Here is a 24,598-nt window from a genome sequence, read left to right as displayed (position 1 = left end):
CTTTAACCTTTAACTAGGCAAGTCAATTGCTTTCTTATGGAATGAGACGGCTTGCATGTAGAGCTTTCACCATTTTAATTGTCCGTGGACATAGTCTGTCTGCTTGGTTTGTCGTCTGTCTGCGTGGTGCGTCGTCTGTCTGCGTGGTGCGTCGTCTGTCTGCGTGGTGCGTCGTCTGTCTGCGTGGTGCGTCGTCTGTCTGCGTGGTGCGTCGTCTGTCTGCGTGGTGCGTCGTCTGTCTGCGTGGTGCGTCGTCTGTCTGCGTGGTGCGTCGTCTGTCTGCGTGGTGCGTCGTCTGCTCTGCGCGGTGCGTCGTCCGTCTGCTCTGCGCGGTGCGTCGTCTGTCTGCGCGGTGCGTCATCCGTATTTAGGATTTGCAGTTAAGCGAGGCTGCTAATCTCTCTGGCTAAGCTCCTTATACTGCGTTTATACATTACACCACAATGGAAAGTGGATTTGAGTTTGTCACTTTTAAGCTAGTTAATAATTTCATAGTGCTTTTTCTGTCTTATCTTGCCTCTACCAATATCTGAAGAGACAAAAGTCTGAAAATGACGAATTCTTATTTGTGGGCTGGTTCTGTTTTCGTGTTAAAATACTTGTGTGATGATGCAAGTTAACAATGGTGTTGGAGTGAAATAGAGAATTGAGGCCAAATGTCTTTCTCTCCCCCTCCTCTCTATGCGTTTCCATGTGGTTAATTTATTCCATTCCTCCAAGGCAGTCTGATGTGACTAATGTCTAGGCCAGGGGCACACACACACACAGCACAGACAGACAGAGGACCAGGCATTCCAAGGGGTTGTGAGGGCGTCAGCCCAGAGAGGTACACCCATTACCCCTGAAAGGAGGACCGGAGGAGGGAAAAAAGGAGAGAACGAATAGAGAGAAAAAGCTGCATGACTCGTAAACCTTTAACAGGACCGGATGGATGGATGGGTGGATGTGAAGGGTTCAGTACCAACCATGCAAGGTCCAGTTGTTCCTCTCGTTCTCTCCCTCTGTCATTCACCCTGGTAAGAGCTATGCTAGCTGTACTAGACCAGTGTGTAGGACAGTAAAGAGACCTTGCTAGCTCCCTGGGCCACCATTTTAAACCTACACACACACATCACATGTTTGTTTTACTATCCTTGTGGGGACCAAAAATCATTTCTTCCCATTCAGAATCATATTCTCCAGAACCCTAAACTTAGCCTAAAATGGCCTGTTTTCTTGTGGGGCCCAACACATTTCCACACTTGTCTGAACTTTCCTTGTTTTATTATCCTTGTGAGAACTTATTGTCCCCACAAAGATAGTAATACCAAAAACACACACGCTCGCACAGAGCTCCCTGGGCTGCCATTTAAACCTCTTCTCCTCCCCAGACCCACGTGAAACACTCAGCTGTAAGTCTAACACGCTCCACACTGACTCCTGATCGGCAGGACTTCTCGCAGTAATGATGTCATGCACCTTGTTATTATGATGTAATCGTTATGACCGCTCCATCTGGTCATGTTTAAAGACCGCTCAGTGGTTACCCATGTGAGTCCCAAGTATATCAGTCTCTCACAATGTGCAGTGCCTTCAGAAAGTATTCAAATCCCTGAACTTATTCCATATTTTATGTTACAGCCTGAATTCAAAATGTATACAATTGAGCTTTTCTCACCCATCTACACACAATACTCCATAATGACAAAGGGAAAATATGTTTTTGGAAATGTTTGCAAATCTATTGAAAATGAAATTTAGAAATATATCCAATTTGCATAAGTATTCACACCCATGAGTCAATACTTTTTTTAGAATCCTCTTTGGCAGCGATTACAGCTGAGAGTCTTTCTGGGTAAGTCTAAGAGCTTTCCACTCCTGGATTGTGCAATATTTGCCTATTATTCTTTTCAAAATTCTTCAAACTCTGTCAAATTGGTTGTTGATCATTTCTAGACAACTATTTTCAGGTCTTGCCAGTGAACCAGATTTTCCTCTAGGATTTTGCATATGCTTAGCTCCAGTCAGTTTCTTTTTTTATCCTGAAAAACTCCCCAGTCCTTAACGATTACAAGAATACCCATAACATGATGCAGCCACCACTATGCTTGAAAATATGGTGAGTGGTACTCAGTAATGTGTTGTATTGGATTTCCTCCAATGTAACACTTTGGATTCAAGACAAAAAGTGAATTGCATTGCCACATTTTTTGCAGTATTACTTTAGCGCCTTGTTGCAAACATGATGCATGTTTTGTAATATTCTCTACAGGCTTTCTTCTTTTCACTCTGTCAATTAGGTTAGTATTGTAGAGTAACTACAATGTGGTTGATCCATCCCCAGTTTTCTCCTATCACAGACATTAGTCACCATTGACTGAAATCCCTGAGCAGTTTTCTTCCTCTCCGGCAACTGAGTTAGAAAGAACGTCTGTATCTATGTAGTGACTCTGCTCTTTTAAAAAAGAAACGTTTATTGTCTACCAATAGGTGCCTTTCTTTGGTCAAATATTTGTTTAAAGTTCATTGCTCCCGACTGAGGGACCTTACAATTATCTGTATGTGTGGGGTACAGGGATGAGGTAGTCATTAAACATAATGTTCAACACTATTATTGCACACAGCGTGAGTCCGTGCAACTTATTCTGCGATTTGTTTTAACATTTTATTCCTGAATTTATTTAGGCTTTGCCATAACAAAGAGACATTTCAGCTTTTTAATTTTGTAATGAATTTATAACAGTTTTGATCAACACAATTCCACTTTGACATTAAGTTTTTTTTTTAGGCCAGAGACAAATAAATCTTAATTTAATCCATTTTAAATGAAGTCAAAGGATGTGAATACTTAGAAGGCATGTGGTGTTGGTAGTTGGTAGTGCTGCTATGGTGTTGGTAGTTGGTAGTGCTGCTATGGTGTTGGTAGTTGGTAGTGCTGCTATGGTGTTGGTAGTTGGTAGTGCTGCTATGGTGTTGGTAGTTGGTAGTGCTGCTATGGTGCTGGTAGTGCTGCTATGGTGTTGGTAGTTGGTAGTGCTGCTATGGTGTTGGTAGTTGGTAGTGCTGCTATGGTGTTGGTAGTTGGTAGTGCTGCTATGGTGTTGGTAGTTGGTAGTGCTGCTATGGTGTTGGTAGTGCTGCTATGGTGTTGGTAGTGCTGCTATGGTGTTGGTAGTGCTGCTATGGTGTTGGTAGTGCTGCTATGGTGTTGGTAGTGCTGCTATGGTGTTGGTAGTGCTGCTATGGTGTTGGTAGTGCTGCTATGGTGTTGGTAGTGCTGCTATGGTGTTGGTAGTGCTGCTAGTGGCTATGGTGTTGGTAGTGCTGCTATGGTGTTGGTAGTGCTGCTATGGTGTTGGTAGTGCTGCTATGGTGTTGGTAGTTGGTAGTGCTGCTATGGTGTTGGTAGTTGGTAGTGCTGCTATGGTGTTGGTAGTTGGTAGTGCTGCTATGGTGTTGGTAGTTGGTAGTGCTGCTGTAGCTTGGCATCCTCTACTCCTCTGCTCTAATCATCTGGCTTTACCCAGTGTCTTATCTCTCTGTGGAGTAGAGCAAACACTCTCTCTCTCTGTCTCTCTGGCTCTCTGTCTCTCTGGCTCTCTGTCTCTCTGGCTCTCTCTGGAGCAAACTAATGGACAGATGCAAGCAGCCTGGATCCTCTCTACCGGTGTCGATTCCTCTAAAGGACAGATATGCAGTCTGGCTCTCTGCCCACACAACCTCTCCACTGATAGAACGTCTCCCTCACATGTGTCTTGGTTGGAGTTGAATTTAAGAGCCTGGTAAAAATCTGTACGTCCAGGAGGTCTTCATTTGTAGAAAATGTAAGAAGCATGTGGAGGGAGATTCTAGATGTGGCTTGGCCAAAGTGACTGTGTGTCTGTGTGAGTGAGACAGAGAGTTGCAGAAACCCAGTGGACGGGTGGTAGTCCATATGGATCTTGAGGCTTAGCCGAATAGAATGACGGGTTGAAATTGTGGTGATTTGAAAGGTATGTAAGTGATATCAGGTTTTTGAAAGTGAGTGTTGGGGGGGGTTGTTGTATGTTAGGGTGTCTGCAGACTGCCATTCTCTCACTCTCTCTATCTCTATCTCTAGTAGTGACCTCAGAGCCATAGAATGCTGAAAACACAGTAGAGTTAGTTTATCTGCTAAACACTGGCCTGAGAGCTGACAGGCTGGGCTTCACACACACACACACACACACACACACACACACACACACACACACACACACACACACACACACACACACACACACACACACACACACACACACACACACACACACACACACACACACACACACACACACACACACACACACACACACACACACACACACACACACAGGCCGGGGAAACGGCACTGGGCCGCTCCAGATTAATCAGTAGGGGTGTTTCCCTGACACATACCAGCTGTGCTGGTCTCCATGGGGACACACAGTGACTCATCGCTATTGGACCAGACTCACCGGACCTTGGCTGTGTGTGGCTGTATTGATTGGCAGTGTGTTTACAGCAGGGTATGATTTGTTTGTAGTGGTTTCAATTAAGGAAAGTTTAAGGAAGTTTTTTTGTTGCAGTGTATTGATGATGTTGAAGTGGCCATGACGTGGCTGTCAGTGACTTTTCAAGGTTATTTAGTACATGTATTGCGGGTGTGTGTGTGTGCATCATTTTGGGAGGGAGATGGGTGCGGTCAGTGTGTTGTTTTCAGTTTTGGCCCGCCAGCTCTGTTCTGTCTCCTATCATGCTTCTATCACACTGTATCTCCTGGGGCCTCTCTACAGCTGGCTGATGTGAGATCTCAGTCAACCAGGCTAGTGTTAGCAGTCAACCCTGACAAACCCAAGTGCCGTCTCAGTGCTTGGAGAAAGCATTTCGTATACATTGTTTGTCGGACGCACACACACGCAACAATGTATGCATACTCTGTCTCTCTCTTCACACACACATCCCCTCCAGCTCTGGCTGGTAGTCTGTGTGGTCTTTGTAGCGCCGAGTGGCCACAAACGACAGCATTGTCCTCAGGGAGGCTGAGAAACTTGGAGCGCAAACTCTCTCCTCAAGCAGTGTCAGGCCAGTCCACTGCTCCATTCAACTCAATGGGCTGTTTCAGCAAGAACTCCTCAAGGAGAGAGAGGAGAGATATGATTGGAGAAGAGGAGGAAGAGAGTTGAAGAGGAGATCATGTAGGAGGGAGTTGAGTAAGAGGAGAGGACGAAGATGGGAGGAGAGAGAGTTGAAGAGGGGAGAAAGAGAGAGCGTTGAAATATAATGAAGGGTAGAGGAGGTGAGGGGTTCAGGAAAGGTCAACTGCTACAGGCAGAATAGAATGAGAAGGAATGCTAGACTAGGTGATATAAGGTTGTTGTATGGTAGAATATTACTACAGGATAGCCTGCTGCCTGGCCTGCATGTTAGATTTTATAGTCAGTGTACAGGACATTGACTAAAGATGGGTATTAACTTTCTATTACACGGTAGTAAATTCATGTGTAGGATAGGAGAGGGAGTTTTGGGTGCATTCATGTTGAATAAGTACATCTATTAGCTGATCATCCCAGGCTAAGATATGATCTACTGCCACTTACTGATGGAGAGGAGTGGAGAAGCTCCTCTGGGTTTTACAAGTGGGAGGAGTGGAGAAGCTCCTCTGGCTTTTACAAGTGGGAGGAGTGGAGAAGCTCCTCTGGGTTTTACAAGTGGGAGGAGTGGAGAAGCTCCTCTGGCTTTTACAACTGGGAGGAGTGGAGAAGCTCCTGGGTTTTACAACTGGGAGGAGTGGAGAAGCTCCTCTGGCTTTTACAACTGGGAGGAGTGGAGAAGGTCCTCTGGGTTTTACAACTGGGAGGAGTGGAGAAGGTCCTCTGGGTTTTACAACTGGGAGGAGTGGAGAAGGTCCTCTGGGTTTTACAACTGGGAGGAGTGGAGAAGGTCCTCTGGGTTTTACAACTGGGAGGAGTGGAGAAGGTCCTCTGGGTTTTACAACTGGGAGGAGTGGAGAAGGTCCTCTGGGTTTTACAACTGGGAGGAGTGGAGAAGGTCCTCTGGGTTTTACAACTGGGAGGAGTGGAGAAGCTCCTCTGGGTTTTACAACTGGGAGGAGTGGAGAAGCTCCTCTGGGTTTTACAAGTGGGAGGAGTGGAGAAGGTCCTCTGGGTTTTACAAGTGGGAGGAGTGGAGAAGGTCCTCTGGGTTTTACAAGTGGGAGGAGTGGAGAAGAGTTGAGGGGTAAAGGTTTTAAAGGGCCACAAGTGACAGGTAAGTAGCGGTTAAGAGCGTTGGGCCAATAACCAAAAGGTCGCTCGTTCGAATCTCTGAGCCGACTAGGTGAAAAATCTGCTCACGAGCCCTTGAGCAAGGCACTTAACCCTAATTTCTCCTGTAAGTTGTGATAGAAAATTCAGTATTTACCTGGTTTATTTGATATTAATATCGATTCATATTTAACTAAGACATTTCTATCCTGCTAGTGTCTGTATTTTCATGGGCTCCACTCCAGTTCCCTGCAGCTAATCTGGGCGTATGGTCACCAGAGATGGCTTGAGCTGACAAGAGTTAAAGACTGCATTACATAGACAAGAATGTGTTTTACTAGAGATAGTCTAGGAGTAGAACAATCCCTCATTGTCTCTAAATCCTCCTTGCATATGAGAAACTAAGCCAGGGTGGGGTTAAGACGACAACCCACATGCAGATTTTTGTGCTTATTTTTGAACCATTATTTAACTAGGCAAGCCAGTTAAGAACAAATTCTTATTTACAATGACGGCCTACCGGGAACAGTGTGGTAACTGCCTTGTTCAGGGGCAGAACGACACATTTTTACCTTGTCAGCTCAGGGATTTGATCCAGCAACCTTTTGGTTACTGGCCCAACGCTCTAACCATGAGGCTCAGCAGTGTAGATGCGCCGCTATAGCCTTGGGTTCGATCCTGTGCCTCAACCGGCCATGACCAGGAGCCCCATAGGACGGTGCACAATTGGCCCAGCGCCATCTGAGGTAGGGAAGGGTTTGGCCAGTGGGTTTTCCTTGGTTCATCGTGCTCTAACGACTCTCATTGACTGGGCTGGGCACCTGCAAGCTGACTCCGGTCGTCAGTCGAACTGTGTTTTTCCGACATATTGGTGCGGCTGACATCCGGGTTAAGAGAGCAGTGTGACAAGAACTAGACAGCCAGGCGGGTCATGTTTCAGAGGACGCAGGACTCAACCTTCTCTCAAAAGCCCATTGAGTAGTAGAGCTGAGCCAACGGACCAAATTCAGGGAGAAAAAGGGTTTAAAAAATAAGGTTGTGGCCATACCACCCTTAACGTGCCTGTTCAGGGTCGGGCCTGGTTAGTACTGGGACGGGAGACCGTCTGGGAATACCAACTGCAGTAAGCAAAAAAGACAAGACTGAAAGTTACGGGATAGTTTCATGTAAAGGCCTTAGTAATTGTATATAAAAAAATTTAAACGCAGTACTATATTGAACAATATACTGTGCCAAATACTCAGGTATGTCCCATCTGCAAACTGTACAATGGTTGGTTTAGAGGAAACGTGTTGTTATTAACTGACTAATTCCATTTGCTAACAGGTATCATAGCAATCTAGGTACCAGTCACCGATAGGACCACAGCAAACAATCACCCACAATTATTATTATTAATAGCAAATCGTAACAAGATTTATAAAATTCTTCCATTGTGTTTTTGCATTTAATGTACTCAGATGTGCAAACTAAATTCCAAATGTCATGGAAAAATTGAAAAAACACTATCTAATATCCTCAGAAAATCTGGCAGTCTGTGTGGAAATATGTTGCAACAGCGTGTTGTTGAAGTCAGAGAATGTGAGTATATAACTAATGGAGTTTGGGAGTCTGGTGGTCCGTGTGCCTGGATCCCTGTGTTTGTATCCTAAACACTCTATTCAATACATAATGCCTATGTGCCCTGGTCAAAAGTAGTGCACTATATAGGGGATATGGTGCCATTTAGGATGCTGTGTCTCCAATGGAGGCTTTGCCGTTAATCCACATGGGCCGTCTCAACGCTGGATCATAACTGAGATGTTATTAGCTAGATGCTTTCAATGTGTCAGTGTGAAAATTAAGACGGTATTTTCTATGTCAGCAGCTTGATGTGGTAGTCTGTTTTCTCTATGATGATGATGATGGCTAGTGATCTATGTGTTTTTAATAATACACTGCTCAAAAAAATAAAGGGAACACTTAAACAACACAATGTAGGGTTAGGTCAATCAAGTCAAGTCAATCACACTTCTGTGAAATCAAACTGTCCACTTTGGAAGCAACACTGATTGACAATAAATTTCACATGCTGTTGTGCAAATGGAATAGACAACAGGTGGGAATGATAGGCAATTAGCAAGACACCCCCAATAAAGGAGTGGTTCTGCAGGTGGGGACTACAGACCACTTCTCAGTTCCTATGCTTCCTGGTTGATGTTTTGGTCACTTTTGAATGCTGGTGATTGCTTTCACTCTAGTGGTAGCATGAGACTGAGTCTACAAATGACTGAGTCTACAGCTCATCCAGGATGGAACATCAATGCGAGCTGTGGCAAGAAGGTTTGCTGTGTCTGTCAGCGTAGTGTCCAGAGCATGGAGGCACTACCAGGAGACAGGCCAGTACATCAGGAGACGTGGAGGAGGCCGTAGGAGGGCAACAACCCAGCAACCGGACCGCTACCTCCACCTTTGTGCAAGGAGGAGCAGGAGGAGCACTGCCAGAGCCCTGCAAAATGACCTCCAGCAGGCCACACATGTGCATGTGTCTGCTCAAACGGTCAGAAACAGACTCCATGAGGATGGTATGAGGGCCCAACTTCCACAGGTGGGGGTTGTGCTTACAGCCCAAAACCGTGCAGGACGTTTGGCATTTGCCAGAGAACACCAAGATTGGCAAGCAGGTTCACACTGAGCACATGTGACAGAGTCTGGAGACGCAGTGGAAAAGGTTCTGCTGCCTGCAAAATCCTCCAGCATGACCGGTTTGGCGGTGGGTCAGTCATGGTGTGGGGTGCCATTTCTTTGGGTGGCCGCACAGCCCTCTATGTGACTGCCATTAGGTACCGAGATGAGATCCTCAGACCCCTTGTGAGACCATATGCTGGTATGGTTGGCCCTGGGTTCCTCCTAATGCAAGACAATGGTAGACCTCATGTGGCTGGAGTATGTCAGCAGTTCCTGCAAGAGGAAGGCATTGATGCTAAGACTGGCCCACCCGTTCCCCAGACCTGAATCCAATTGAGCACATCTGGGACATCATGTCTCGCTCCATCCACCAACGCCACATTGCACCACAGACTGTCCAGGAGTTGGCATTAGTCCAGGTCTGGTAGGAGATCCCTCAGGAGACCATCCGCCACCTCATCAGGAGCATGCCCAGGCGTTGTAGGGAGGTCATACAGGCACGTGGAGGCCACACACAATACTGAGCCTCATTTTGACTTTTGACTCTTTTAAGGACATTACATCAAAGTTGGATCAGCCTGTAGTGTGGTTTTCCACTTTAATTTTGAGTTTGACTCCAAATCCAGACCTCCATGGGTTGATACATTTGATTTCCATTGATAATTTTTGTGTGATTTTATTGTCAGCACATTCAACTATGTAAAGAAAAAGTATTTAATAAGAATATTTCATTCATTCAGATCTAGGATGTGTTATTTTAGTGTTCCCTTTATTTTTTTGAGCAGTGTATATAATATATTGTAGTTTGCCTGTGGAGTGGCCGATCTAATGTTTTTTTAATTGTATGTTGTTTAGGTGTAATGGAACGAAATATCGACCATAACGAATTCAATTGAATGATCTATTCTGGTATTAATACATTGAATGATCTCTATCGGATACATCCACATATTATGACCTCTCACACACACCAAGGTTGATTTGAAGGCAGAGTCCTGTCACTATAGTCACTGAGGATGCTGTATAGGAGTGCTTCTTGACTCGCCACAGACACATTCTCATTAGCAGTAAGATCCCATCCACCTCGGTCACACAGTATTACAGTCAAGGAACGTGCCAACGGTCACAGAAGCCCCCGACATCCATAACTAGGGTCAGGGATGGCCCCTGGACATGACTGGACCTCTGTTACACCAGACCGAAACAAAGAGAGAAGCATGAATGACTAATCTAGTCTAATGCCTGAAGTCCTTTTTTTTGGTCATTAAGTTCACAGACCCTTTTCACATGACTGAGCCGAGCTGTACTCTGCTCACCTGGTTGCACATCCACCATCGTTTCTTTAGCTGTGCTGGAAAGGATCATATGAAAATAAATGATCAGAGCCAGTGGAGGACAGTTCAGGTCGGCACAATAGTGTTTAAAGCAGAGCTCTGTTCCTGGAGAGATACCCTCCTGTAGGTTTCCACTCCAACCCTGTTCCTGTAGAGATACCCTCCTGTAGGTTTCCACTCCAACCCTGTTCCTGGAGAGATACCCTCCTGTAGGGTTCCACTCCAACCCTGTTCCTGTAGAGATACCCTCCTGTAGGTTTCCACTCCAACCCTGTTCCTGGAGAGATACCCTCCTGTAGGTTTTCACTCCAACCCTGTTCCTGGAGAGATACCCTCCTGTAGGTTTTCACTCCAACCCTGTTCCTGGAGAGATACCCTCCTGTAGGTTTTCACTCCAACCCTGTTCCTGGAGAGATACCCTCCTGTAGGTTCCCACTCTAACCCTGTTCCTGGAGAGATACCCTCCTGTAGGTTCCCACTCCAACCCTGTTCCTGGAGAGATACCCTCCTGTAGGTTTTCACTCCAACCCTGTTCCTGGAGAGAAACCCTCCTGTAGGTTTTCACTCCAACCCTGTTCCTGGAGAGAAACCCTCCTGTAGGTTTTCACTCCAACCCTGTTCCTGGAGAGAAACCCTCCTGTAGGTTTTCACTCCAACCCTGTTCCTGGAGAGAAACCCTCCTGTAGGTTTTCACTCCAACCCTGTTCCTGGAGAGATACCCTGGTGATACTGATGTCATCCCCCCAGCCTCCACAATGGATTAGTCTACTTACACAGGCGTGAATCAGACAGGTGTCTCATGTGCCATAGAACATATATAGAACATATATATATTTGCGACTGCTTGACCCAAAAAATCTTGTTCTACCAACAGCCTGTCGACTAAATGTGGTCAGCCCTAAGATGCTTCAACAATACTCTGTGGTTGTTGGCTTGGAGTCACTTGTTCACTGAAACGGCTTGGAGTCACTTGTTCATCGTTTATAAGCTACGCGAGTACCCTTCCTCACTGAAGCGGCTTGGAGTCACTTGTTCAACGTTTATAAGCTATGTGAGTACGCTTCCTCACTGAAACAGAAAGCATCCAGAGAGTCATATGCCGCTCCACATCCCCCTCTTAATCTATATCTCTTCTATATGGTTGGATCTACACTCTTAGAGAAAAGGATTCCAAAAGGGTTCTTCTGCTGTCCCCATAGGAGAACCCTTTTTGGTTCCAGATAAAACCCTTTTTGGTTCAATGTAGATCCGTTTTGGGTTCCATTTAGTACACTTTGTGGAAAGGGGTTCTACATGGAACCCAAAATGGATCTACTTTTTTTGTTTGTTTACTGATTGGACATAAGCGGTCCGAAAAGAACACTTAGGCGACCCGCCCAACACTTATATATGCAGACAAACCCTGGACCTAGGGGTGAAGCGATACATCTCTGGACATGGATGGGAAATCTATAATGTTCTGTATAATGATGAAGAAATCATCATGTTGAACCAGGGATCTGATGGAGGGAGTTCTGAACACAGTACTAGATGTCCGTGGGAACTGTGTACAGTTGTGTGTTGAAGGAAATGGATATGATGCTAGATTTACTGCATGAATGGGTGGCGACTGACAATGTTGTTGCTATTAAAAGCAGTGCATTGTGTACATGTATTCACTGCTCAAACATTGAGGTTGAAACCCTTTTTTGTGTGTGTGTGTGTGTGTGTGTGTGTGTGTGTGTGTGTGTGTGTGTGTGTGTGTTAACATAACATCTCTATGTTCCTGACACACTATAATTCCTCATAGATGCTTATTACGTACAGTACAACCAGCGGGACAGTCTATACCAGAGAAGAAGAACTGGTTCTCTGTCCTCCATGATGGTCATACATGAATCACTCCCTCAACATCCCTTTACCTTCTAACTGTATAGTCACACCCCTTGACTATTTCCACATTTAGTTGTGTTACAACCTGAATTTAAAATGGATTAAATTGAGATTGTTTTGTCACTGGCCTACACACAATACCCCATCATGTCAAAGTGGAATTATGTTTCTTGAAATTTGTTCTAACTAAAAAAAATGAGGATCTGAAATGTCTTGAGTCAAGTATTCAACCCTTTTGTTATGACCTAAATAAGTTCAAGAGTAAAATGTGCTTAACAAGTCACATAATAAGTTGCATGGACTCACTCTGTGTGCAATAATAGTGTTTACCATTTTTTTAATGACTACCTCATCTCTGTGCCTCACACATAAAATCATCTGTATGGTCCCTCAGTCGAGCAGTCAATTTCAAACACCAATTCAAAAACAAAGTCCAGGGAGGATTTCCAATGCCTCGCGAGAAGGGCACCTAATGGTAGATGGGTAAAAATGAAAAAAGGAGACAGTGAATATCATGGAGCATGGTGAAGTTATTAATTCCACTTTGGATGGTGTATCAAAACACCCAGTCACTACAAAGATACAGGCATTCTTTCTAACTCAGTTGCCGGAGAGGAAGGACACCGCTCAGGGATTTCACCATGAGGCCAATGGTGACTTTAAAACAGTTAGAGTTGAATGATGTGATAGCAGAAAACTGAGGATGGATCAACAACACTGTAGTTACTCCACAATACTAACCTAATTGACAGAGTGAAAATAAGAAATCCTGTACAGAAACAAATATTTCAAAACATGAATCATGTTAGCAACAAGGCACGAAAGTAATTCTGCAAAATATTAGGCAAAGCAATTAACTTTTTGTCCTGAATAAAGTGTTGTTAAGTTTGGGACAAATCCAATGCAACACATTACTGAGTACCACTCCTCATATTTTCAAGCATAGTGGTGGCTGCATCATGTTATGGGTATGCTTGTAAATGTTAAGGACTGGGGAGATTATCAGGATAAAAATAAATGTAATGGAGCTAAGAACAGGCAAATTCCTAGAGGAAAATCTGGTTCAGTCTGCTTTCCACCAGGCACTGGGAGATAAATTCAGCAGGACAATAACCTAAAACACAAGACAAACTTTACACTGGAGTTGCTTACCAAAAAGATTGAATGTTCCTGAGTGTCGAAGTTAAAGTTTTGACTTAAATCTACATGAAAAACCTGAAAATGGCAATAGCAATGATCAGCAACCAATATGATGGAGCTTTTAGAATTTTGAAAATAATAATGGGCAAATGTTGCACAATCTAGGTATGGAAAGCTCTTAGACTTACCCAGAAAGACTCACAGCTGTAATCGCTGCTAAAGATGCTTCTACAAATTATTGACTCATGGGTGTAAATACTTATGTAAATTAGATTTCTGTATTTCATTTTCAATAAATTCTTCCATTTAGTGATGCTGGTATATTGTGTGTAGATGGGTGAGAAAATGAAGCCATTGAAATAGTTTTTATTCAGGCTGTAACATACAATGTGGAACCAGTCCAGTGGTATGAAGACTCTGGGAGGGTCTGTAACCCAGAGAATGGAGGGAGGCCTGACCATCTCCTCCACTCAAATGTACTAATGTTAGACCAAAACACCACGCAAGGGGGTGTAGTGGGCGAGAAGCGACGCTAAGTTATTTTGGGCAGGTATGCGGTGTCTGGTTAAGGGGATGGCTGAGGCGAGGCCAACCGTTGGAATGTGGCTGAGTCTCGTTTTAACAGAGAGCTTCGGGATAGACTGCACTAAGGAGACCTCGACACCACTCCAGAGTGGAAGATTTAACTATCTTACTCTCATGGTTGTGGTCAAATACACAAATAGATCTGGTATCAGGCTAACATTTTCATTGCATTAGGTCTCCCTTTTCTAAAGCAACTTTCAGTAGTTCCCAGCACAAAGTTTTCATGAGAATGACTGGTTTTGGCCTATGGAAGATTGATTCTCTAGTCCTGGCATTGTTTGACAAACACTAAGCAACTCAGAACACAAGTTACAGGATGGAGGGAATCTCTATACCACTGCTTGGCTGTGTGTGTGTGTGTGTGTGTGTGTGTGTGTGTGTGTGTGTGTGTGTGTGTGTGTGTGTGTGTGTGTGTGTGTGTGTGTGTGTGTGTGTGTGTGTGTGTGTGTGTGGATGTGTGTTTTTCCTTTCCTCCCTTAGCTTGAATAATTGATATGGAATTGATTTAAACTCATCTGATAAGTACTGCTTAGCTTGTTCAGCAGGACACTTGGCATTGGACGGTTAGTGGAAAAGTGGACACAACGTTTGTTTTACTTCCTATCATTATTGTCTGGTGTTTTCTCTCTACCTCAGTCAACACTGTTACCAAAGCGACGGACGGAGGGATGGATGCTGGAAGCGATTGAAAACATTTGAGACCACAGAAGAGGAAGATTGTTTATTCACTGTGATTTACTGTGGATCATCTTAAAGCCACAGTCCTGAGACTGTGTTTCACCCCAACGTAAAACAACCACCTTATATTTTGGGTCAGGATGGGCCAAGACCGTTGTTGGTCTACTAAGCTCACGAGGCTTGTATAAGTCAATCTTTCAGGATATTATATTTAAGAAAGAATCAATGAGTATATCATTAATTGAAATGACCATTGAACAGGCAGAGAAATCCCAGTGTCCCTTTTAACACACAAGCAGTATACACTACAATCGTCCTCTCTCACAGTGCACTGCACACGACGCACTGATAGGCTACAGACGTACGTAACTGTCTCAATGCTATGTGGACATTGTATGAAGGTTTAAATGTCAAACTGTTTCCTTTTCAATTCCCTTTGAATGGCCTTCTGGGAAATCTACAGTAGGCTTCTGGGAACTGCAGCGTGTGCGACCGGGCCTCATAAATACAAGTTAACGTGGAGACAGTAAGGAGGCCGTCACTCTGATGTGTGTTGTTATTTGATGTAGGCCTTACAAGGCCATTAAGCAGTTGCTACATCCATTTTTTGGGGACTTAAAAATGTATGATAGTGAGCTCCAAAAGTATTGTGAAAATTACAAATGTTTTGTGGTTTTGGATTTGAAATGATACAGTGAATATGAGGTTAAAGTGTAGACTGGCAGCGTTAATTTGAGGGTATTCTCATCCATATTGGGTAAACCGTCTAGAGATTACAGCACATTTTGTACATTGTTCCCCGTTTTAGGGGACCAAAAGTATTGGACAAATTCACCTGTGTATTAAAGTAGTAAAACAACATGTATTTGGTCCGATATTCATAGCATTCAATGACTACATCAAGATTGTGACACATCTGCTGTTTGTTTTGGTTGCGTTTCAGATGATTTTGTGCTCAATACAAATGAATGGTAAATAATGCATTGTGTCATTTTGGAGTCACTTTTATTGTAAATAAGAATATAACGTTTCTAAACACTTCTACATTAATGTGGATGTTACTGATTACAGATAATAATCCTGAATGAATCGTGAATAATGAATGAGAAAGTTAGAGGCATAAATATCATACCCCCCCCCAAAAAAAAAAAAAATGCTACCCTCCTGTGTTATTGTAATGGCGAGAGGTTGACATGTCTTTGGGGACTATCCGTAAACATGGTAGCATCCACATCAACGTAGACGTGTTTAGAGACATACCATCAGAACCCAAAATATAAGCTTGCTTTACTCAAAAGCTCGTAAACAAAGAAAATGTAAACAAACACTATATATCCTCAAAACATGGTCACACCTATGATGTTGATCTCATGGATGGTCAGTCCTTGCATCCATACCTCTGCCTATGAATTTGAGAAGGGTTACATTTCTCCAGCATCATCCCTCAGCTTTTTACAGAAATGGGGGCTGGGAATTTGCTTTGTAATTGTTTCTACTGCTGATTGCCGCTTTAAGGGCTTTATCAGAGTCCAAAAGGTGCACACATCCACACAGCACTGTTCTAGAATATTCAGTCGTTGGCTTTCATACTTTTCTGAATTCTCAGCGCTGCTCAAGCAATTTCTCCAGCTGTCAACGCATTCAAATGAATGTGTGGGTTTTTTTTTTGGGGGGGAGGGGTGTTTGAGCTGTGCGTCCCCCCGCGGACTGTTGTCTCGGAGCCGCATAGAACAGTGGCTCTGCGTCTGTGGACTCTGAATTACACTTTAGTGTTGTAGTAGTCCTCTGATCAGTCGGCCTAGATAATGAGAGTTTACTGGGCACGTCATGGTAGGAATACATTTTGAAAGTAGTATGATCGTCTATCAGCTCGTCCCCCATTCTCATGATGATGTCATGTCGTTCCCGTCGCCTCCCTTTGTCCCGCCGCGGTTAACAAATTCACCAGACTACAGCTGTTTGACAACACTAACCACAACTCACTCATCATTTCACTCTGCGTCAATCCACTTGTGATTTCTGGGCAAAGTGTCTTGTAATTGTGAAGACAAGCTCAATTTGTCTGGATTCTTCTCTCCCCTTTATGTCTCTGTTCTATTCACTGACATACTGTCCCTCAACTATTCTACAGGCAATTAACATGGCTAATAGCATTTCTTCTGTTAAAAATGACGAAGCGTTGACTATATTTAAACACCTTCATCCTCGAGGGAGAAGTGTTTGCAAGCTAATTCCTGAGGGTCCATGGCTTACTCATGCTCGGCCTAGAAGTGTCCCAAATGGCACCCTGTTCCCTATAGAGTGCACTACTTTTGACCAGAGCCCATAGCACTTTACAGGGAATTGGGTGCTGTTTCCGATGCAGAACACTACTTCAACTGCTTTAGTGTTTTGGGTCCTTCACTGGAACGTTCTTTTGTCAGGGGAAGATTCCTTCGCTCATGAGAATGCTACTCGAGCTACTTGAACCTCAGTCAAGGAGAGTAGTGAATGTTAATACGGGGAGGGACGGGGGTTTCGGGGAGGGTTAGAGGGACGGGGGTTTCGGGGAGGGTTAGAGGGATGGGGTAAGGGAGGGGTCCTCGATTGTCCGCGCTGTTGAAAGCAGCTGTGTGTCTTTTGTGCTCGGCCATTGCTTCATTGTTCAAACCTGCCAACCCAGAGGGAGGGAGAGAGGGAAAGAGAGCAAGGGAGAGAGGGAAAGAGAGCAAGGGAGAGAGGGAAAGAGAGCGAGAGAGAGAGAGAGAGAGAGAGAGAGAGAGAGAGAGAGAGAGAGAGAGAGAGAGAGAGAGAGAGAGAGAGAGAGAGAGTCCAACAAGTGAAAGTGTAAAAAAATAATGCCCTTCTCCCTGTCTACCACAATAATAAGACTATAAGAAGACATTTGAAAAAGGAGAGAGAACCCTGTGTGCTCTTGCCTTGAGAGAATTCAAATCTGTTGTCTCTCACCCCTCCCCTCTCCCCCTCCATTCAAAAGCCTTCCTTCTCCCTGCAAGCTGCATTCCCTCGTAGCCCTGAACAGAGAGCCTAAGTTGTGTTCTATTGTTTTCCCCTCTGGAAGAAGATAAGGGAAGGGCCTGGTTAGAAAGAAAAGGAGAGGAAACGGGAGAACGGACGAGTGCAGCCAATCATTGCAGCAACAGTTCCTCTCGTCTGCGCACTGCACACTCACTGTCACAATGGGAGAGGCGTGAGTTGGGGAGAAAGGGAGAGGCGTGAGTTGGGGAGAGAGGGAGAGGAAGGTGCGGAAGGAGTAGAGTAATAGTGGACTGCAGGGGGATATTCACTCTGAAGGGAAGGAAGGAAAGGATTTGTTGCTAATCTTTCCATCTGTCTGTCTCAGGTCAGTAGTACTGTACTATACTTATACATTGTGTGTGTGTGGGTCTCAGGTCAGTAGTACTGGACTATACTTATATATTGTGTGTGTGTCTCAGGTCAGTAGTACTGTACTATACTTATACATTGTGTGTGTGTCTCAGGTCAGTAGTACTGTACTATACTTATACATTGTGTGTGTCTCAGGTCAGTAGTACTGTACTATACTTATACATTGTGTGTGTGTGTGTGTGTGTGTGTGTGTGTGTGTGTGTGTGTGTGTGTGTGTGTGTGTGTGTGTGTGTGTGTGTGTGTGTGTGTGTGTGTGTGGTCAGTAGTACTGTACTATACTTATACATTGTGTGTGTGTGTGTGTGTGTGTCAGGTCAGTAGTACTGTACTATACTTATACATTGTGTGTGTCTCAGGTCAGTAGTACTGTACTATGTTATACATTGTGTGTGTCTCAGGTCAGTAGTACTGTACTATACTTATACATTGTGTGTGTCTCAGGTCAGTAGTACTGTACTATACTTATACATTGTGTGTGTCTCAGGTCAGTAGTACTGGACTATACTTATACATTGTGTGTGTCTCAGGTCAGTAGTACTGGACTATACTTATACATTGTGTGTGTCTCAGGTCAGTAGTACTGGACTATACTTATACATTGTGTGTGTCTCAGGTCAGTAGTACTGTACTATACTTATACATTGTGTGTGTATTCCTCTCTGGTTTCTGTGTGTGTATTCTCAGTCAGACAGGTGATAACAGCAGCTACAACACTAGTGTGTGCCAACAGGACTGTTCACAGCTCACTGCAGATAGTTTAGGGCCGTCACTAGTTACCACAGTCATAATGATAGCTAAACCCCGCCTATTTCTACAATTGATTTCCTTAAAATATGATTTTAAATCTAACATTAACCCTAACCTTAACCACACTGCTAACATTATGCCTAACCTTAACCTTAAATTAAGACCAAAAAGCTCATTTTTGTTTTCATGAATTTGTCCAATAATACAGTTGCTAAGCCAGATAGTGTAGGGATGGCTGCTAAGCCAGATAGTGTAGGGATGGTTGGAAAGCTTTGATCTGTGCAGTTCAATGAATCAGATGAAAGAGAGTTTCCTAGTAACCGTTTTGAGATGTGAAATCAGTCAGTGGTGTGTAGGTGCCTGTAAGATGACCCTCTTCTGGGGTATTGAGGATGACTGACCCTCTTCTGGGGTATTGAGGATGACTGACCCTCTTCTGGGGTATTGAGGATGACTGACCCTCTTCTGGGGTATTGAGGATGACTGACCCTCTTCTGGGGTATTGAGGATGACTGACCCTCTTCTGGGGTATTGAGGATGACTGACCCTCTTCTAGGGTACTGAGGATGACTGACCCTCTTCTGGGGTATTGAGGATGACTGATCCTCTTCTGGGGTACTGAGGATGACTGACCCTCTTCTGGGGTACTGAGGATGACTGACCCTCTTCTGGGGTATTGAGGATGACTGACCCTCTTCTGGGGTATTGAGGATGACTGACGTTCTTCTGGGGTATTGAGGATGACTGACGTTCTTCTGGGGTATTGAGGATGACTGACGTTCTTCTGGGGTATTGAGGATGACTGACGTTCTTCTGGGGTATTGAGGATGACTGACCCTTCTTCTGGGGTATTGAGGATGACTGACCCTCTTCTCGGGTATTGAGGATGACTGACCCTCTTCTCGGGTATTGAGGATGACTGACCCTCTTCTCGGGTATTGAGGATGACTGACCCTCTTCTCGGGTATTGAGGATGACTGACCCTCTTCTGGGGTATTGAGGATGACTGACCCTCTTCTGGGGTATTGAGGATGACTGACCCTCTTCTGGGGTATTGAGGATGACTGGCGTTCTTCTGGGGTATTGAGGATGACTGGCGTTCTTCTGGGGTATTGAGGATGACTGGCGTTCTTCTGGGGTATTGAGGATGACTGGCGTTCTTCTGGGGTATTGAGGATGACTGGCGTTCTTCTGGGGTATTGAGGATGACTGGCGTTCTTCTGGGGTATTGAGGATGACTGGCGTTCTTCTGGGGTATTGAGGATGACTGGCGTTCTTCTGGGGTATTGAGGATGACTGGCGTTCTTCTGGGGTATTGAGGATGACTGGCGTTCTTCTGGGGTATTGAGGATGACTGACTTGTCTGATGTTGTCCAAAGTATAAGAAGCTCATATAGAGGAATGCTTTGTATTCCCCCCTAAAGAGCAATTACCTTCACAAACACAGTGAAGAATAGACCTGGGAATGAGGTTGATGGGTCTGTTTTACAACAGGGGTGCCGCCCATCCTCAAGTGTCAACGTGCTTAGTGTGTGGGTGTGGGTGTGGCCTTGCGGGTAGCTTTGGAGTTTGTGTAAACATCTATGCCAGGTTGTTAACACCACACATCTATCTGACCTGCATGGCAGAGTTATGCACTAAAGTTAAATCGGCTTAAAAGGTCAAAGTACCAACAGTCTGTCCCAATACACTCACTTCAATCCCTTCCTAAGACACACACACACAGAGTCCAATGGCGGCGAGCTTTACACCACTCCAGCCGACGCTTGTCATTGTGCATGGTGATCTTATGCTTGTGTGTGGCTGCTCGGGCCATGGAAACCCAAAGAAACCGTTATTGTGCTGACGTTGCTTCCAGAGGCTGTTTGGGACTTGGTAGTGAGTGTTGCAACAGACAGACCATTTTTACATGCTTCAGCACTCTGTGGTCCCGTTCTGTGAGCTTGTGTGGTGTGCTCAATTTTATACACTGGTCAGCGACGGGTGTGGATTAAATAGCCGAATCCACTACTTTGAAGATGTGTCAAAATTTATTTTTTGGGGTTATTATGATGGAAAGTTATTTCGACTGATTGTAGATGCATGGTCACTTGTTTTGGTGGTAGTTTTATTTTTATTTTTTTATTTCACCTTTATTTAACCAGGTAGGCTAGTTGAGAACAAGTTCTCATTTGCAACTGCGACCTGGCCAAGATAAAGCAAAGCAGTGTGAACAGACAACACAGAGTTACACATGGAGTAATGAGGTAGATAACTGGAGAGTTGCTCTGTTGAATGATTTATTAACGTCATCATATCCTTATTAAGAGGAAGAGGTAGCACTCCGTGTCTGAGACGAGACAACATTGTGAGGCATGTCTAGATTTTGTTCATGGTCCAAGAGGATAGAAATCATTTGATTGTCAGTGTGACTGTGGTCTTTTGACAAGCCTATCAAGTCTGAGACCCCATATAACAGACAGGCTGCCAAGAGGAATCAGGTGTTCTTGTCAAGTACCTCGATGTCTTGTCTGAAATGACTGAGTTTGATTGATTTTGTTTCTCTGAGACACCCGCACTTCATGACAGTCCTCAGGGTAGAGCATACACACACACACACACACACACACACACACACACACACACACACACACACACACACACACACACACACACACACACACACACACACACACACACACACACACACACACACACACACACACACACACACACACACACACACACACACACACACACACACACACGTGTACACAGACATACACCGATCGCTGCCCTCCCTTCCCTCAACCCTGCACTCACCACTTGAATGACAGTGAAGGAGTATACCAGAATACAGTGACATGCAAAAGTATTCACCCCCTTTGGCATTTTTCCTATTTTGTTGCCTTACAACCTGGAATGAACAATTATTTTGTTGGGGGGTTTGTATCATTTGATTTACACAACATGCCTACCACTTTGAAGATTCTAGATATTTTTTCTAATGAAACGAGCAAGAAAAAAAGAAGAAAAAACAGAACTTGAGCGTCGTGCATAACTATTCCCCCCCCCCCCCCCTCAAGGCAAATCTGCTCCAGCTCCTTCAAGTTGGATGGGTTCCGCTGGTGTACAGCAAGTCATACCACAGATTCTCAATTGGATTGAGGTCTGGACTTTGACTAGGCCATTCCAAGACATTTAAATGTTTCCCCATAAACCACTTGAGTGTGTCTGTAGCTGTATGCTTAGGATCATTGTCCTGCTGGAAGGTGAACCTCCGTCCCAGTCTCAAATCTCTGAAAGACTGAAACAGGTTTCCCTCAAGAATTTTCCTATATTTAGCTCCATCCATCATTCCTTCAATTCTGACCAGTTTCCCAGTCCCTGCCAATGAAAAACATTGGATGGTGTTATCAGGGTGATGAGGTGTTGGGTTTGCGACAGACATAGCGTTAATCTTGATGGCCAAGAAGCTCAATTTTATTCTCATCTGACCAGAGTATGACCAGAGTACCTTCTTCCATATGTTTGGGGAGTCTCCCACATGCCTTTTGGTGAACACTTTAAGCAATGGCTTTTTTCTGGCCACTCTTCCGTAAAGCCCAGCTCTGTGAGGTGTACGGCTTAAAGTGGTCCTATGAACAGATACTCCAATCTCCGCTGTTGAGCTTTGCAGCTCCTTCAGGGTTATCTTTGGTCTCTTTGTTGTCTCTCTGATTAATACCCTCCTTGCCTGGTCTGTGAGTTTTGGTGGGCTACCCTCTCTTGGCAGGTTTGTTGTGGTGACATATTTAAAAAATAATAATAATAATAATGGATTTAATGGCGCTCTGTGGGATGTTCAAAGATTCTGATAATTGTTTATAACCCAACCCTGATCTGTACTTTTCCACTGTACTTTGTCCCTGACCTGTTTGGAGAGCTCTTCATGGTGCCGCTTGCTTAGTGGTGTTGCAGACTCTGGGACCTTTCAGAACAGGTGTGTGTATATACTGAGATCATATGACAGATCATGTAACACTTAGATTACACACAGGTGGACTTTATTTAACTAATTGTGTGACTTCTGAAGGTAATTGTTTGCACCAGATGTTATTTAGGGGCTTCATATCAGAGGGGGTGACTTCTGAAGGTAATTGTTTGCACCAGATGTTATTTAGGGGCTTCATATCAGAGGGGTGAAGACATACACACCACTTTTCCATTGGTTTTTTATTTATAAAAATAAAAAAATGAAACAAGTCATTTTTTTTTCATTTCACTTCACCAATTCGGACTATTTTGTGTCTGTCCATTACATGAAATCCAAATAAGAATCCATTTAAATGACAGGTTGTAATGCAACAAAATAGGAAAAACGCCAACGGAGATGAATACTTTTGCGAGGCGCTGGAACTAAGCCTGTTTCATCCCCTAGCAGAGGTAAGCAGCCACCAAACACCATCTCTCGGTACATTGCTTCCATCTATGTCAGTACAGTACAGGCAGTCTGTCCTTGACAAAGGCAGGTCTGAACGGATACTTCACATTTTAGTTACAGTTCAGGCTACATAGTACAGCTCTTATCAATAGCTAGTAATGGGCAGTTTGGGGATTTTGAGATCACAGTGGTGTTGTCAAGCAGGGTTTTGTCGACCCGGTGAAAGATGTGTGTTTGGGGTCATGAGAGGTCAAGTGAGTCAAGAGGACACCCCAGACTCTGTTTATAGGTGAGGTCAACATGTCCCTCGGTCATCAGCTCAATGCCAATGCTGCTATATATGAGAAGAGTCCCCTTAACAGCCCAACCAGGACGGTGCTGTGAAGTGATTCTGATGAACAGCTAGTGGATAAGAAGCATGTGTTGGATCTGAACCAAAGCTCTGTGAGGAAAAGCAATGCTGACCTTGGCCTGACCAGAACGGTCTTCAAAAGGGTTGGACAGAGTTCATTCTGGGACTTCCACCTGTGAGGCGGGGTGCGGTCGGTTGACTTGCGGTTAAGCTCACTCAGGAGTAGCCGGGGGTCAGAGGGAAAATTAACCTTGGTTTCCGCCCCTGCCAGGAGACTGTAACAAAAACAGCCAGTCCAGACCAGCCCGGCACACCCACTCCTGTGTGTAAATCTAACTGACATCTCACTGAGAGGAGAGGGAGCAAAACCCCTGTTGACTGCATCAGAACCAGACCTGGGTCCAACCAGTATGTACTCTATACTTTCAAATACTATGAGAATTTGCTTTAGCCTGACCTGGAGTGTCAAATGGGTGGGTTTTCAAATCAAATTGTATTTGTCACATGCGCCGAATACAACAGGTGTAGTAGACCTTACCGTGAAATGCTTACTGACAAGCCCTTAACCAACAATGCAGTTCAAGAAAGGGTTAATAAAATATTGACTAAATAAACTAAAGTAAAAAAAGAAAAGTAACCCGATAAAATAACATGGGGCTCTTCCATTGGTTCAAGTGTGCCAGGCAACCTCTATCAAAACCCTGACAAAGTACTTGAAAGTGAACAAATACCATTTAAACCCAGATCAGTGAAGGGCTTTCTGCCAAAGAGAAGCCGTTCCTCCTCCCATCTCAAGTTTCTGACATGGGAACAGTCCGAGATTCCCAGAAACATCTGTAAAAAGGGAACTACCTGTGAGTGGATCAGTCTACGACGTCAACAGAGGAGTATGTCTGGCATCAATGGAGGGGAAATAGAGGATTAGTTGACCAGTCTCAATGGGGACATCGGCTAGTTAATGTACGCGCTCACGAGCACACACACACCAGGGATATCAGAAACTAACTCCATTTACTGGCATCAAAACAAACATCACCATAGACACTCACAGCTTTATCATCAATCAAATGTATTCACATGTTCCTATACCCACATAACCTTCCACTGTATTCACATGTTCCTATACCCACATAACCTTCCACTGTATTCATATGTTCCTCTACCCACATAACCTTGCACCGTATTCATA

The 24,598-nt window shown here is 44.4% G+C and overlaps 1 long non-coding RNA gene across 1 annotated transcript in view; it reads left to right on the top strand.

Annotated features, from left to right (window-relative positions):
- Positions 1-23,945, top strand: part of LOC124015072 — a 59,369-nt gene extending 35,424 nt beyond the window's left edge. Inside the window, exon 4 of the long non-coding RNA XR_006835078.1 lies at positions 23,681-23,945. This is a non-coding gene — a long non-coding RNA (uncharacterized LOC124015072). The remainder of the gene's footprint in view (positions 1-23,680) is intronic.
- The last annotated feature ends 653 nt before the right edge of the window (positions 23,946-24,598 follow it).

Source organism: Oncorhynchus gorbuscha, linkage group LG26 (genome assembly GCF_021184085.1).
Source record: "Oncorhynchus gorbuscha isolate QuinsamMale2020 ecotype Even-year linkage group LG26, OgorEven_v1.0, whole genome shotgun sequence".
In the NCBI taxonomy this organism is placed as follows: Eukaryota; Metazoa; Chordata; class Actinopteri; order Salmoniformes; family Salmonidae; genus Oncorhynchus; species Oncorhynchus gorbuscha.
This window is presented reverse-complemented; position numbering and strand designations above follow the sequence as displayed.